The sequence below is a fragment of the Gymnoscopelus microlampas genome (assembly GCF_963454915.1).
Source record: "Gymnoscopelus microlampas genome assembly, chromosome: 14".
NCBI lineage: Eukaryota > Metazoa > Chordata > Actinopteri > Myctophiformes > Myctophidae > Gymnoscopelus > Gymnoscopelus microlampas.
Genome location: NC_139951.1, coordinates 31662068 through 31676193, shown reverse-complemented (window position 1 = coordinate 31676193; position 14126 = coordinate 31662068).

Genomic DNA, 14126 nt, shown 5'->3' with positions numbered 1-14126 from the left:
AAAGTATGAATGAGGTTACTAGGCGTAAGTATGTAGTTGTAAGCCTGCCTTTAAATGTCCATTGCCGCATCGACAATGAATGGGGCGCTTAAAGTTAAATATCTCCAAAACTACAAATGATTTCAAAAGAAAAAATCTCAAGCATGCATGTCCACAGTAAGGTGGAATTTTTGAACTGTGAATGGAGTTTCTAGGTGAACGTGTTTTTTTGAGGTCCCTATAGCCTAACCCTAACCTTCCATCCGCCTCCATTCTAAATCTCTGAACTTTTAAAGGAGTACAATTCTAAAACTATGCAACATTTCAAAGATTCCTTTTCAGGCAAACATGTCCAGAGTAAGACGAACATTTTAAAGTATGAATGAGGTTACTAGGCGTAAGTATGTAGTTGTAAGCCTGCCTTTAAATGTCCATTGCCGCATCGACAATGAATGGGGCGCTTAAAGTTAAATATCTCCAAAACTACAAATGATTTCAAAAGAAAAAATCTCAAGCATGCATGTCCACAGTAAGGTGGAATTTTTGAACTGTGAATGGAGTTTCTAGGTGAACGTGTTTTTTTGAGGTCCCTATAGCCTAACCCTAACCTTCCATCCGCCTCCATTCTAAATCTCTGAACTTTTAAAGGAGTACAATTCTAAAACTATGCAACATTTCAAAGATTCCTTTTCAGGCAAACATGTCCAGAGTAAGACGAACATTTTAAAGTATGAATGAGGTTACTAGGCGTAAGTATGTAGTTGTAAGCCTGCCTTTAAATGTCCATTGCCGCATCGACAATGAATGGGGCGCTTAAAGTTAAATATCTCCAAAACTACAAATGATTTCAAAAGAAAAAATCTCAAGCATGCATGTCCACAGTAAGGTGGAATTTTTGAACTGTGAATGGAGTTTCTAGGTGAACGTGTTTTTTTGAGGTCCCTATAGCCTAACCCTAACCTTCCATCCGCCTCCATTCTAAATCTCTGAACTTTTAAAGGAGTACAATTCTAAAACTATGCAACATTTCAAAGATTCCTTTTCAGGCAAACATGTCCAGAGTAAGACGAACATTTTAAAGTATGAATGAGGTTACTAGGCGTAAGTATGTAGTTGTAAGCCTGCCTTTAAATGTCCATTGCCGCATCGACAATGAATGGGGCGCTTAAAGTTAAATATCTCCAAAACTACAAATGATTTCAAAAGAAAAAATCTCAAGCATGCATGTCCACAGTAAGGTGGAATTTTTGAACTGTGAATGGAGTTTCTAGGTGAAAGTGTTTTTTTGAGGTCCCAAATTCGTCCATCGACCTCCATTCTAAATCTCTGAACTTTTAAAGGAGTACAATTCTAAAACTATTAAACATTTCAAAGATTCCCTTTCAGGCAAACATGTTCACAGTAAGATGAACATTTTAAAGTTTGAATGGGGTTTCTATTTTATATATGACATTTTGAATCATTACAGTCAGTTCACCTTCTTTTGGGTCTTGAGTCGAACCAATTACTCCCGCGGAGACATCAAATTTCTCTTTTGGGCCTTGAGTCTTGGGACTCATGGCCCAAAAGAGAAATTTGATGTCTCCGCGGGAGTAATTGGTTCGACTCAAGACTCTTTTGGGTCTTGAGTCTTGGGAAAGAAAAAAAAGTGTGCCAGTTGGATTTGAACCAGGAATCTTCTGGTTGCAAGTCCTGTATCTAAACCACTGCACCACAGAGGTCCTTACATGTTCTGTTGACTTGCGTGGAATTTGTCTGAAAGATTATATAAAGGTAAAAGCCCCAGGTAAAAGTTAGAAAGATGTCCTTGCGAGATTTGAACTCAGGACCTTCAGTGTGTAAGGCCTGAATCTTAACCACTGCTCCATCATGGTACATACTTTCTATGGTGTCTTACACGCTGTTCAGTGAAAGATCAGATAAAGGTGCAAGAGTCAGGTATTTGTTGGAGACCTGTCCTGGTTGGATTTGAACCGGTAACCTTCTGGTTGCAGGTCCTGTATCTAAACCACTGCACCACAGAGGTTCTGACTTATTCTGTTATCTTAGCCTTGAAAACTTTGTACCCTTTTCCCTTTAAATATCCATTGCCATTGACAATGCATTAGGCGCTTAAAGTTAAATATTTCAAAAACTACAAATCATTTCAAAGTAAAACATCTCAAGGATGCATGTCCACAGAAGGGGGAATTTTTGAACTGTGAATGGAGTTTCTAGGTGAAAGTGTTTTTTTGAGGTCCCAAAACCTTCCATCCGCCAACATTCAAAAACTCTGAACTTTTAAAGGAGTACAATTCTAAAACTATGCAACATTTCAAAGATTCCTTTTCAGGCAAACATGTCCAGAGTAAGACGAACATTTTAAAGTATGAATGAGGTTACTAGGCGTAAGTATGTAGTTGTAAGCCTGCCTTTAAATGTCCATTGCCGCATCGACAATGAATGGGGCGCTTAAAGTTAAATATCTCCAAAACTACAAGTGATTTCAAAAGAAAAAATCTCAAGCATGCATGTCCACAGTAAGGTGGAATTTTTGAACTGTGAATGGAGTTTCTAGGTGAATGTGTTTTTTTGAGGTCCCTATAGCCTAACCCTAACCTTCCATCCGCCTCCATTCTAAATCTCTGAACTTTTAAAGGAGTACAATTCTAAAACTATGCAACATTTCAAAGATTCCTTTTCAGGCAAACATGTCCAGAGTAAGACGAACATTTTAAAGTATGAATGAGGTTACTAGGCGTAAGTATGTAGTTGTAAGCCTGCCTTTAAATGTCCATTGCCGCATCGACAATGAATGGGGCGCTTAAAGTTAAATATCTCCAAAACTACAAATGATTTCAAAAGAAAAAAATCTCAAGCATGCATGTCCACAGTAAGGTGGAATTTTTGAACTGTGAATGGAGTTTCTAGGTGAACGTGTTTTTTTGAGGTCCCTATAGCCTAACCCTAACCTTCCATCCGCCTCCATTCTAAATCTCTGAACTTTTAAAGGAGTACAATTCTAAAACTATGCAACATTTCAAAGATTCCTTTTCAGGCAAACATGTCCAGAGTAAGACGAACATTTTAAAGTATGAATGAGGTTACTAGGCGTAAGTATGTAGTTGTAAGCCTGCCTTTAAATGTCCATTGCCACATCGACAATGAATGGGGCGCTTAAAGTTAAATATCTCCAAAACTACAAATGATTTCAAAAGAAAAAATCTCAAGCATGCATGTCCACAGTAAGGTGGAATTTTTGAACTGTGAATGGAGTTTCTAGGTGAACGTGTTTTTTTGAGGTCCCTATACCCTAACCCTAACCTTCCATCCGCCTCCATTCTAAATCTCTGAACTTTTAAAGGAGTACAATTCTAAAACTATGCAACATTTCAAAGATTCCTTTTCAGGCAAACATGTCCAGAGTAAGACGAACATTTTAAAGTATGAATGAGGTTACTAGGCGTAAGTATGTAGTTGTAAGCCTGCCTTTAAATGTCCATTGCCGCATCGACAATGAATGGGGCGCTTAAAGTTAAATATCTCCAAAACTACAAATGATTTCAAAAGAAAAAATCTCAAGCATGCATGTCCACAGTAAGGTGGAATTTTTGAACTGTGAATGGAGTTTCTAGGTGAACGTGTTTTTTTGAGGTCCCTATAGCCTAACCCTAACCTTCCATCCGCCTCCATTCTAAATCTCTGAACTTTTAAAGGAGTACAATTCTAAAACTATGCAACATTTCAAAGATTCCTTTTCAGGCAAACATGTCCAGAGTAAGACGAACATTTTAAAGTATGAATGAGGTTACTAGGCGTAAGTATGTAGTTGTAAGCCTGCCTTTAAATGTCCATTGCCGCATCGACAATGAATGGGGCGCTTAAAGTTAAATATCTCCAAAACTACAAATGATTTCAAAAGAAAAAATCTCAAGCATGCATGTCCACAGTAAGGTGGAATTTTTGAACTGTGAATGGAGTTTCTAGGTGAACGTGTTTTTTTGAGGTCCCTATAGCCTAACCCTAACCTTCCATCCGCCTCCATTCTAAATCTCTGAACTTTTAAAGGAGTACAATTCTAAAACTATGCAACATTTCAAAGATTCCTTTTCAGGCAAACATGTCCAGAGTAAGACGAACATTTTAAAGTATGAATGAGGTTACTAGGCGTAAGTATGTAGTTGTAAGCCTGCCTTTAAATGTCCATTGCCGCATCGACAATGAATGGGGCGCTTAAAGTTAAATATCTCCAAAACTACAAATGATTTCAAAAGAAAAAATCTCAAGCATGCATGTCCACAGTAAGGTGGAATTTTTGAACTGTGAATGGAGTTTCTAGGTGAACGTGTTTTTTTGAGGTCCCTATAGCCTAACCCTAACCTTCCATCCGCCTCCATTCTAAATCTCTGAACTTTTAAAGGAGTACAATTCTAAAACTATGCAACATTTCAAAGATTCCTTTTCAGGCAAACATGTCCAGAGTAAGACGAACATTTTAAAGTATGAATGAGGTTACTAGGCGTAAGTATGTAGTTGTAAGCCTGCCTTTAAATGTCCATTGCCGCATCGACAATGAATGGGGCGCTTAAAGTTAAATATCTCCAAAACTACAAATGATTTCAAAAGAAAAAATCTCAAGCATGCATGTCCACAGTAAGGTGGAATTTTTGAACTGTGAATGGAGTTTCTAGGTGAACGTGTTTTTTTGAGGTCCCTATAGCCTAACCCTAACCTTCCATCCGCCTCCATTCTAAATCTCTGAACTTTTAAAGGAGTACAATTCTAAAACTATGCAACATTTCAAAGATTCCTTTTCAGGCAAACATGTCCAGAGTAAGACGAACATTTTAAAGTATGAATGAGGTTACTAGGCGTAAGTATGTAGTTGTAAGCCTGCCTTTAAATGTCCATTGCCGCATCGACAATGAATGGGGCGCTTAAAGTTAAATATCTCCAAAACTACAAATGATTTCAAAAGAAAAAATCTCAAGCATGCATGTCCACAGTAAGGTGGAATTTTTGAACTGTGAATGGAGTTTCTAGGTGAAAGTGTTTTTTTGAGGTCCCAAATTCGTCCATCGACCTCCATTCTAAATCTCTGAACTTTTAAAGGAGTACAATTCTAAAACTATTAAACATTTCAAAGATTCCCTTTCAGGCAAACATGTTCACAGTAAGATGAACATTTTAAAGTTTGAATGGGGTTTCTATTTTATATATGACATTTTGAATCATTACAGTCAGTTCGCCTTCTTTTGGGTCTTGAGTCGAACCAATTACTCCCGCGGAGACATCAAATTTCTCTTTTGGGCCTTGAGTCTTGGGACTCATGGCCCAAAAGAGAAATTTGATGTCTCCGCGGGAGTAATTGGTTCGACTCAAGACTCTTTTGGGTCTTGAGTCTTGGGAAAGAAAAAAAAGTGTGCCAGTTGGATTTGAACCAGGAATCTTCTGGTTGCAAGTCCTGTATCTAAACCACTGCACCACAGAGGTCCTTACATGTTCTGTTGACTTGCGTGGAATTTGTCTGAAAGATTATATAAAGGTAAAAGCCCCAGGTAAAAGTTAGAAAGATGTCCTTGCGAGATTTGAACTCAGGACCTTCAGTGTGTAAGGCCTGAATCTTAACCACTGCTCCATCATGGTACATACTTTCTATGGTGTCTTACACGCTGTTCAGTGAAAGATCAGATAAAGGTGCAAGAGTCAGGTATTTGTTGGAGACCTGTCCTGGTTGGATTTGAACCGGTAACCTTCTGGTTGCAGGTCCTGTATCTAAACCACTGCACCACAGAGGTTCTGACTTATTCTGTTATCTTAGCCTTGAAAACTTTGTACCCTTTTCCCTTTAAATATCCATTGCCATTGACAATGCATTAGGCGCTTAAAGTTAAATATTTCAAAAACTACAAATCATTTCAAAGTAAAACATCTCAAGGATGCATGTCCACAGAAGGGGGAATTTTTGAACTGTGAATGGAGTTTCTAGGTGAAAGTGTTTTTTTGAGGTCCCAAAACCTTCCATCCGCCAACATTCAAAAACTCTGAACTTTTAAAGGAGTACAATTCTAAAACTATGCAACATTTCAAAGATTCCTTTTCAGGCAAACATGTCCAGAGTAAGACGAACATTTTAAAGTATGAATGAGGTTACTAGGCGTAAGTATGTAGTTGTAAGCCTGCCTTTAAATGTCCATTGCCGCATCGACAATGAATGGGGCGCTTAAAGTTAAATATCTCCAAAACTACAAGTGATTTCAAAAGAAAAAATCTCAAGCATGCATGTCCACAGTAAGGTGGAATTTTTGAACTGTGAATGGAGTTTCTAGGTGAATGTGTTTTTTTGAGGTCCCTATAGCCTAACCCTAACCTTCCATCCGCCTCCATTCTAAATCTCTGAACTTTTAAAGGAGTACAATTCTAAAACTATGCAACATTTCAAAGATTCCTTTTCAGGCAAACATGTCCAGAGTAAGACGAACATTTTAAAGTATGAATGAGGTTACTAGGCGTAAGTATGTAGTTGTAAGCCTGCCTTTAAATGTCCATTGCCGCATCGACAATGAATGGGGCGCTTAAAGTTAAATATCTCCAAAACTACAAATGATTTCAAAAGAAAAAAATCTCAAGCATGCATGTCCACAGTAAGGTGGAATTTTTGAACTGTGAATGGAGTTTCTAGGTGAACGTGTTTTTTTGAGGTCCCTATAGCCTAACCCTAACCTTCCATCCGCCTCCATTCTAAATCTCTGAACTTTTAAAGGAGTACAATTCTAAAACTATGCAACATTTCAAAGATTCCTTTTCAGGCAAACATGTCCAGAGTAAGACGAACATTTTAAAGTATGAATGAGGTTACTAGGCGTAAGTATGTAGTTGTAAGCCTGCCTTTAAATGTCCATTGCCACATCGACAATGAATGGGGCGCTTAAAGTTAAATATCTCCAAAACTACAAATGATTTCAAAAGAAAAAATCTCAAGCATGCATGTCCACAGTAAGGTGGAATTTTTGAACTGTGAATGGAGTTTCTAGGTGAACGTGTTTTTTTGAGGTCCCTATACCCTAACCCTAACCTTCCATCCGCCTCCATTCTAAATCTCTGAACTTTTAAAGGAGTACAATTCTAAAACTATGCAACATTTCAAAGATTCCTTTTCAGGCAAACATGTCCAGAGTAAGACGAACATTTTAAAGTATGAATGAGGTTACTAGGCGTAAGTATGTAGTTGTAAGCCTGCCTTTAAATGTCCATTGCCGCATCGACAATGAATGGGGCGCTTAAAGTTAAATATCTCCAAAACTACAAATGATTTCAAAAGAAAAAATCTCAAGCATGCATGTCCACAGTAAGGTGGAATTTTTGAACTGTGAATGGAGTTTCTAGGTGAACGTGTTTTTTTGAGGTCCCTATAGCCTAACCCTAACCTTCCATCCGCCTCCATTCTAAATCTCTGAACTTTTAAAGGAGTACAATTCTAAAACTATGCAACATTTCAAAGATTCCTTTTCAGGCAAACATGTCCAGAGTAAGACGAACATTTTAAAGTATGAATGAGGTTACTAGGCGTAAGTATGTAGTTGTAAGCCTGCCTTTAAATGTCCATTGCCGCATCGACAATGAATGGGGCGCTTAAAGTTAAATATCTCCAAAACTACAAATGATTTCAAAAGAAAAAATCTCAAGCATGCATGTCCACAGTAAGGTGGAATTTTTGAACTGTGAATGGAGTTTCTAGGTGAACGTGTTTTTTTGAGGTCCCTATAGCCTAACCCTAACCTTCCATCCGCCTCCATTCTAAATCTCTGAACTTTTAAAGGAGTACAATTCTAAAACTATGCAACATTTCAAAGATTCCTTTTCAGGCAAACATGTCCAGAGTAAGACGAACATTTTAAAGTATGAATGAGGTTACTAGGCGTAAGTATGTAGTTGTAAGCCTGCCTTTAAATGTCCATTGCCGCATCGACAATGAATGGGGCGCTTAAAGTTAAATATCTCCAAAACTACAAATGATTTCAAAAGAAAAAATCTCAAGCATGCATGTCCACAGTAAGGTGGAATTTTTGAACTGTGAATGGAGTTTCTAGGTGAATGTGTTTTTTTGAGGTCCCTATAGTCTAACCCTAACCTTCCATCCGCCTCCATTCTAAATCTCTGAACTTTTAAAGGAGTACAATTCTAAAACTATGCAACATTTCAAAGATTCCTTTTCAGGCAAACATGTCCAGAGTAAGACGAACATTTTAAAGTATGAATGAGGTTACTAGGCGTAAGTATGTAGTTGTAAGCCTGCCTTTAAATGTCCATTGCCGCATCGACAATGAATGGGGCGCTTAAAGTTAAATATCTCCAAAACTACAAATGATTTCAAAAGAAAAAAATCTCAAGCATGCATGTCCACAGTAAGGTGGAATTTTTGAACTGTGAATGGAGTTTCTAGGTGAACGTGTTTTTTTGAGGTCCCTATAGCCTAACCCTAACCTTCCATCCGCCTCCATTCTAAATCTCTGAACTTTTAAAGGAGTACAATTCTAAAACTATGCAACATTTCAAAGATTCCTTTTCAGGCAAACATGTCCAGAGTAATACGAACATTTTAAAGTATGAATGAGGTTACTAGGCGTAAGTATGTAGTTGTAAGCCTGCCTTTAAATGTCCATTGCCGCATCGACAATGAATGGGGCGCTTAAAGTTAAATATCTCCAAAACTACAAATGATTTCAAAATAAAAAATCTCAAGCATGCATGTCCACAGTAAGGTGGAATTTTTGAACTGTGAATGGAGTTTCTAGGTGAACGTGTTTTTTTGAGGTCCCTATACCCTAACCCTAACCTTCCATCCGCCTCCATTCTAAATCTCTGAACTTTTAAAGGAGTACAATTCTAAAACTATGCAACATTTCAAAGATTCCTTTTCAGGCATACATGTCCAGAGTAAGACGAACATTTTAAAGTATGAATGAGGTTACTAGGCGTAAGTATGTAGTTGTAAGCCTGCCTTTAAATGTCCATTGCCGCATCGACAATGAATGGGGCGCTTAAAGTTAAATATCTCCAAAACTACAAATGATTTCAAAAGAAAAAATCTCAAGCATGCATGTCCACAGTAAGGTGGAATTTTTGAACTGTGAATGGAGTTTCTAGGTGAACGTGTTTTTTTGAGGTCCCTATACCCTAACCCTAACCTTCCATCCGCCTCCATTCTAAATCTCTGAACTTTTAAAGGAGTACAATTCTAAAACTATGCAACATTTCAAAGATTCCTTTTCAGGCAAACATGTCCAGAGTAAGACGAACATTTTAAAGTATGAATGAGGTTACTAGGCGTAAGTATGTAGTTGTAAGCCTGCCTTTAAATGTCCATTGCCGCATCGACAATGAATGGGGCGCTTAAAGTTAAATATCTCCAAAACTACAAATGATTTCAAAAGAAAACATCTCAAGCATGCATGTCCACAGTAAGGTGGAATTTTTGAACTGTGAATGGAGTTTCTAGGTGAACGTGTTTTTTTGAGGTCCCTATAGCCTAACCCTAACCTTCCATCCGCCTCCATTCTAAATCTCTGAACTTTTAAAGGAGTACAATTCTAAAACTATGCAACATTTCAAAGATTCCTTTTCAGGCAAACATGTCCAGAGTAAGACGAACATTTTAAAGTATGAATGAGGTTACTAGGCGTAAGTATGTAGTTGTAAGCCTGCCTTTAAATGTCCATTGCCGCATCGACAATGAATGGGGCGCTTAAAGTTAAATATCTCCAAAACTACAAATGATTTCAAAATAAAAAATCTCAAGCATGCATGTCCACAGTAAGGTGGAATTTTTGAACTGTGAATGGAGTTTCTAGGTGAACGTGTTTTTTTGAGGTCCCTATAGCCTAACCCTAACCTTCCATCCGCCTCCATTCTAAATCTCTGAACTTTTAAAGGAGTACAATTCTAAAACTATGCAACATTTCAAAGATTCCTTTTCAGGCAAACATGTCCAGAGTAAGACGAACATTTTAAAGTATGAATGAGGTTACTAGGCGTAAGTATGTAGTTGTAAGCCTGCCTTTAAATGTCCATTGCCGCATCGACAATGAATGGGGCGCTTAAAGTTAAATATCTCCAAAACTACAAATGATTTCAAAAGAAAAAATCTCAAGCATGCATGTCCACAGTAAGGTGGAATTTTTGAACTGTGAATGGAGTTTCTAGGTGAATGTGTTTTTTTGAGGTCCCTATAGTCTAACCCTAACCTTCCATCCGCCTCCATTCTAAATCTCTGAACTTTTAAAGGAGTACAATTCTAAAACTATGCAACATTTCAAAGATTCCTTTTCAGGCAAACATGTCCAGAGTAAGACGAACATTTTAAAGTATGAATGAGGTTACTAGGCGTAAGTATGTAGTTGTAAGCCTGCCTTTAAATGTCCATTGCCGCATCGACAATGAATGGGGCGCTTAAAGTTAAATATCTCCAAAACTACAAATGATTTCAAAAGAAAAAATCTCAAGCATGCATGTCCACAGTAAGGTGGAATTTTTGAACTGTGAATGGAGTTTCTAGGTGAACGTGTTTTTTTGAGGTCCCTATACCCTAACCCTAACCTTCCATCCGCCTCCATTCTAAATCTCTGAACTTTTAAAGGAGTACAATTCTAAAACTATGCAACATTTCAAAGATTCCTTTTCAGGCAAACATGTCCAGAGTAAGACGAACATTTTAAAGTATGAATGAGGTTACTAGGCGTAAGTATGTAGTTGTAAGCCTGCCTTTAAATGTCCATTGCCGCATCGACAATGAATGGGGCGCTTAAAGTTAAATATCTCCAAAACTACAAATGATTTCAAAAGAAAAAATCTCAAGCATGCATGTCCACAGTAAGGTGGAATTTTTGAACTGTGAATGGAGTTTCTAGGTGAAAGTGTTTTTTTGAGGTCCCAAATTCGTCCATCGACCTCCATTCTAAATCTCTGAACTTTTAAAGGAGTACAATTCTAAAACTATTAAACATTTCAAAGATTCCCTTTCAGGCAAACATGTTCACAGTAAGATGAACATTTTAAAGTTTGAATGGGGTTTCTATTCTATATATGACATTTAAAGTATGAAGGAACAGCAAGGTTCACCTTTAAAGTTAAATATCTCACTAAGTGTGGAGGCCAAAAAAAAATCACTAAGTGTGGAGGCCAAATTCGTCCCCCCAAAAACCTGTTAGGAGTACGTTTCAGGCAATTTAGAGTTGATTGGTAATTTTCGTTTCGGTAAAATTTATTTTACCGAAACGAAAGTTAAATCCGAAAAAATCACTAAGTGTGGAGGCCAAAATCGTCCCCCCAAAAACCTGTTAGGAGTACGTTTCAGGCAAATCAGGAGTTGATTGGTAGTACTTTGTAGTGACTTTTTTTGGTCCCTAACATTCATCGAGCTCTGGACTTAGTACATTTATTTTACCGAAACGAAAGTTAAATCCGAAAAAATCACTAAGTGTGGAGGCCAAAATCGTCCCCCCAAAAACCTGTTAGGAGTACGTTTCAGGCAAATCAGGAGTTGATTGGTAGTACTTTGTAGTGATTTTTTTTGGTCCCTAACATTCATCGAGCTCTGGACTTAGTACATTTATTTTACCGAAACGAAAGTTAAATCCGAAAAAATCACTAAGTGTGGAGGCCAAAATCGTCCCCCCAAAAACCTGTTAGGAGTACGTTTCAGGCAATTTAGAGTTGATTGGTAATTTTCGTTTCGGTAAAATTTATTTTACCGAAACGAAAGTTAAATCCGAAAAAATCACTAAGTGTGGAGGCCAAAATCGTCCCCCCAAAAACCTGTTAGGAGTACGTTTCAGGCAAATCAGGAGTTGATTGGTAGTACTTTGTAGTGACTTTTTTTGGTCCCTAACATACTTCGAGCTCTGGACTTAGTACATTTATTTTACCGAAACGAAAGTTAAATCCGAAAAAATCAAAGTGTGGAGGCCAAAATCGTCCCCCCAAAAACCTGTTAGGAGTACGTTTCAGGCAATTTAGAGTTGATTGGTAATTTAGAAACGAAAGTTAAATCCGAAAAAATCAAAGTGTGGAGGCCAAAATCGTCCCCCCAAAAACCTGTTAGGAGTACGTTTCAGGCAATTTAGAGTTGATTGGTAGTACTTTGTAGTGACTTTTTTTGGTCCCTAACATTCATCGAGCTCTGGACTTAGTACATTTATTTTACCGAAACGAAAGTTAAATCTGAAAAAATCACTAAGTGTGGAGGCCAAAATCGTCCCCCCAAAAACCTGTTAGGAGTACGTTTCAGGCAATTTAGAGTTGATTGGTAATTTTCGTTTCGGTAAAATTCATTTTACCGAAACGAAAGTTAAATCCGAAAAAATCACTAAGTGTGGAGGCCAAAATCGTCCCCCCAAAAACCTGTTAGGAGTACGTTTCAGGCAATTTAGAGTTGATTGGTAATTTTCGTTTCGGTAAAATTTATTTTACCGAAACGAAAGTTAAATCCGAAAAAATCAAAGTGTGGAGGCCAAAATCGTCCCCCCAAAAACCTGTTAGGAGTACGTTTCAGGCAATTTAGAGTTGATTGGTTGTACTTTGTAGTGACTTTTTTTGGTCCCTAACATTCATCGAGCTCTGGACTTAGTAAATTTATTTTACCGAAACGAAAGTTAAATCTGAAAAAATCACTAAGTGTGGAGGCCAAAATCGTCCCCCCAAAAACCTGTTAGGAGTACGTTTCAGGCAATTTAGAGTTGATTGGTAATTTTCGTTTCGGTAAAATTTATTTTACCGAAACGAAAGTTAAATCCGAAAAAAACACTAAGTGTGGAGGCCAAAATCGTCCCCCCAAAAACCTGTTAGGAGTACGTTTCAGGCAATTTAGAGTTGATTGGTAGTACTTTGTAGTGACTTTTTTTGGTCCCTAACAGTCATCGAGCTCTGGACTTAGTACATTTATTTTTTCACCATTGTGTCACTACCAAAACGAAAGTTTGTCACTACCGAAACGAAAGTTAAATCCGAAAAAATCACTAAGTGTGGAGGCCAAAATCGTCCCTCCAAAAACCTGTTAGTTTCAGGCAATTTAGAGTTGATTGGTAGTACTTTGTAGTGACTTTTTTTGGTCCCTAACATTCATCGAGCTCTGGACATAGTAAATTTATTTTACCGAAACGAAAGTTAAATCCGAAAAAATCACTAAGTGTGGAGGCCAAAATCGTCCCCCCAAAAACCTGTTAGGAGTACGTTTCAGGCAATTTAGAGTTGATTGGTAATTTTCGTTTCGGTAAAATTTATTTTACCGAAATGAAAGTTAAATCCGAAAAAATCACTAAGTGTGGAGGCCAAAATCGTCCCCCCAAAAACCTGTTAGGAGTACGTTTCAGGCAATTTAGAGTTGATTGATAATTTTCGTTTCGGTAAAATTTATTTTACCGAAACGAAAGTTAAATCCGAAAAAATCACTAAGTGTGGAGGCCAAAATCGTCCCCCCAAAAACCTGTTAGGAGTACGTTTCAGGCAATTTAGAGTTGATTGGTAGTACTTTGTAGTGACTTTTTTTGGTCCTTAACATTCATCGAGCTCTGGACATAGTAAATTTATTTTACCGAAACGAAAGTTAAATCCGAAAAAATCACTAAGTGTGGAGGCCAAAATCGTCCCCCCAAAAACCTGTTAGGAGTACGTTTCAGGCAATTTAGAGTTGATTGGTAATTTTCGTTTTGGTAATATTTATTTTACCGAAACGAAAGTTAAATCCGAAAAAATCACTAAGTGTGGAGGCCAAAATCGTCCCCCCAAAAACCTGTTAGGAGTACGTTTCAGGCAATTTAGAGTTGATTGATAATTTTCGTTTCGGTAAAATTTATTTTACCGAAACGAAAGTTAAATCCGAAAAAATCACTAAGTGTGGAGGCCAAAATCGTCCCCCCAAAAACCTGTTAGGAGTACGTTTCAGGCAATTTAGAGTTGATTGGTAGTACTTTGTAGTGACTTTTTTTGGTCCATAACATTCATCGAGCTCTGGACTTAGTAAATTTATTTTACCGAAACGAAAGTTAAATCCGAAAAAATCACTAAGTGTGGAGGCCAAAATCGTCCCCCAAAAAACCTGTTAGGAGTACGTTTCAGGCAATTTAGAGTTGATTGGTAATTTTTGTTTTGGTAAAATTTATTTTACCGAAACC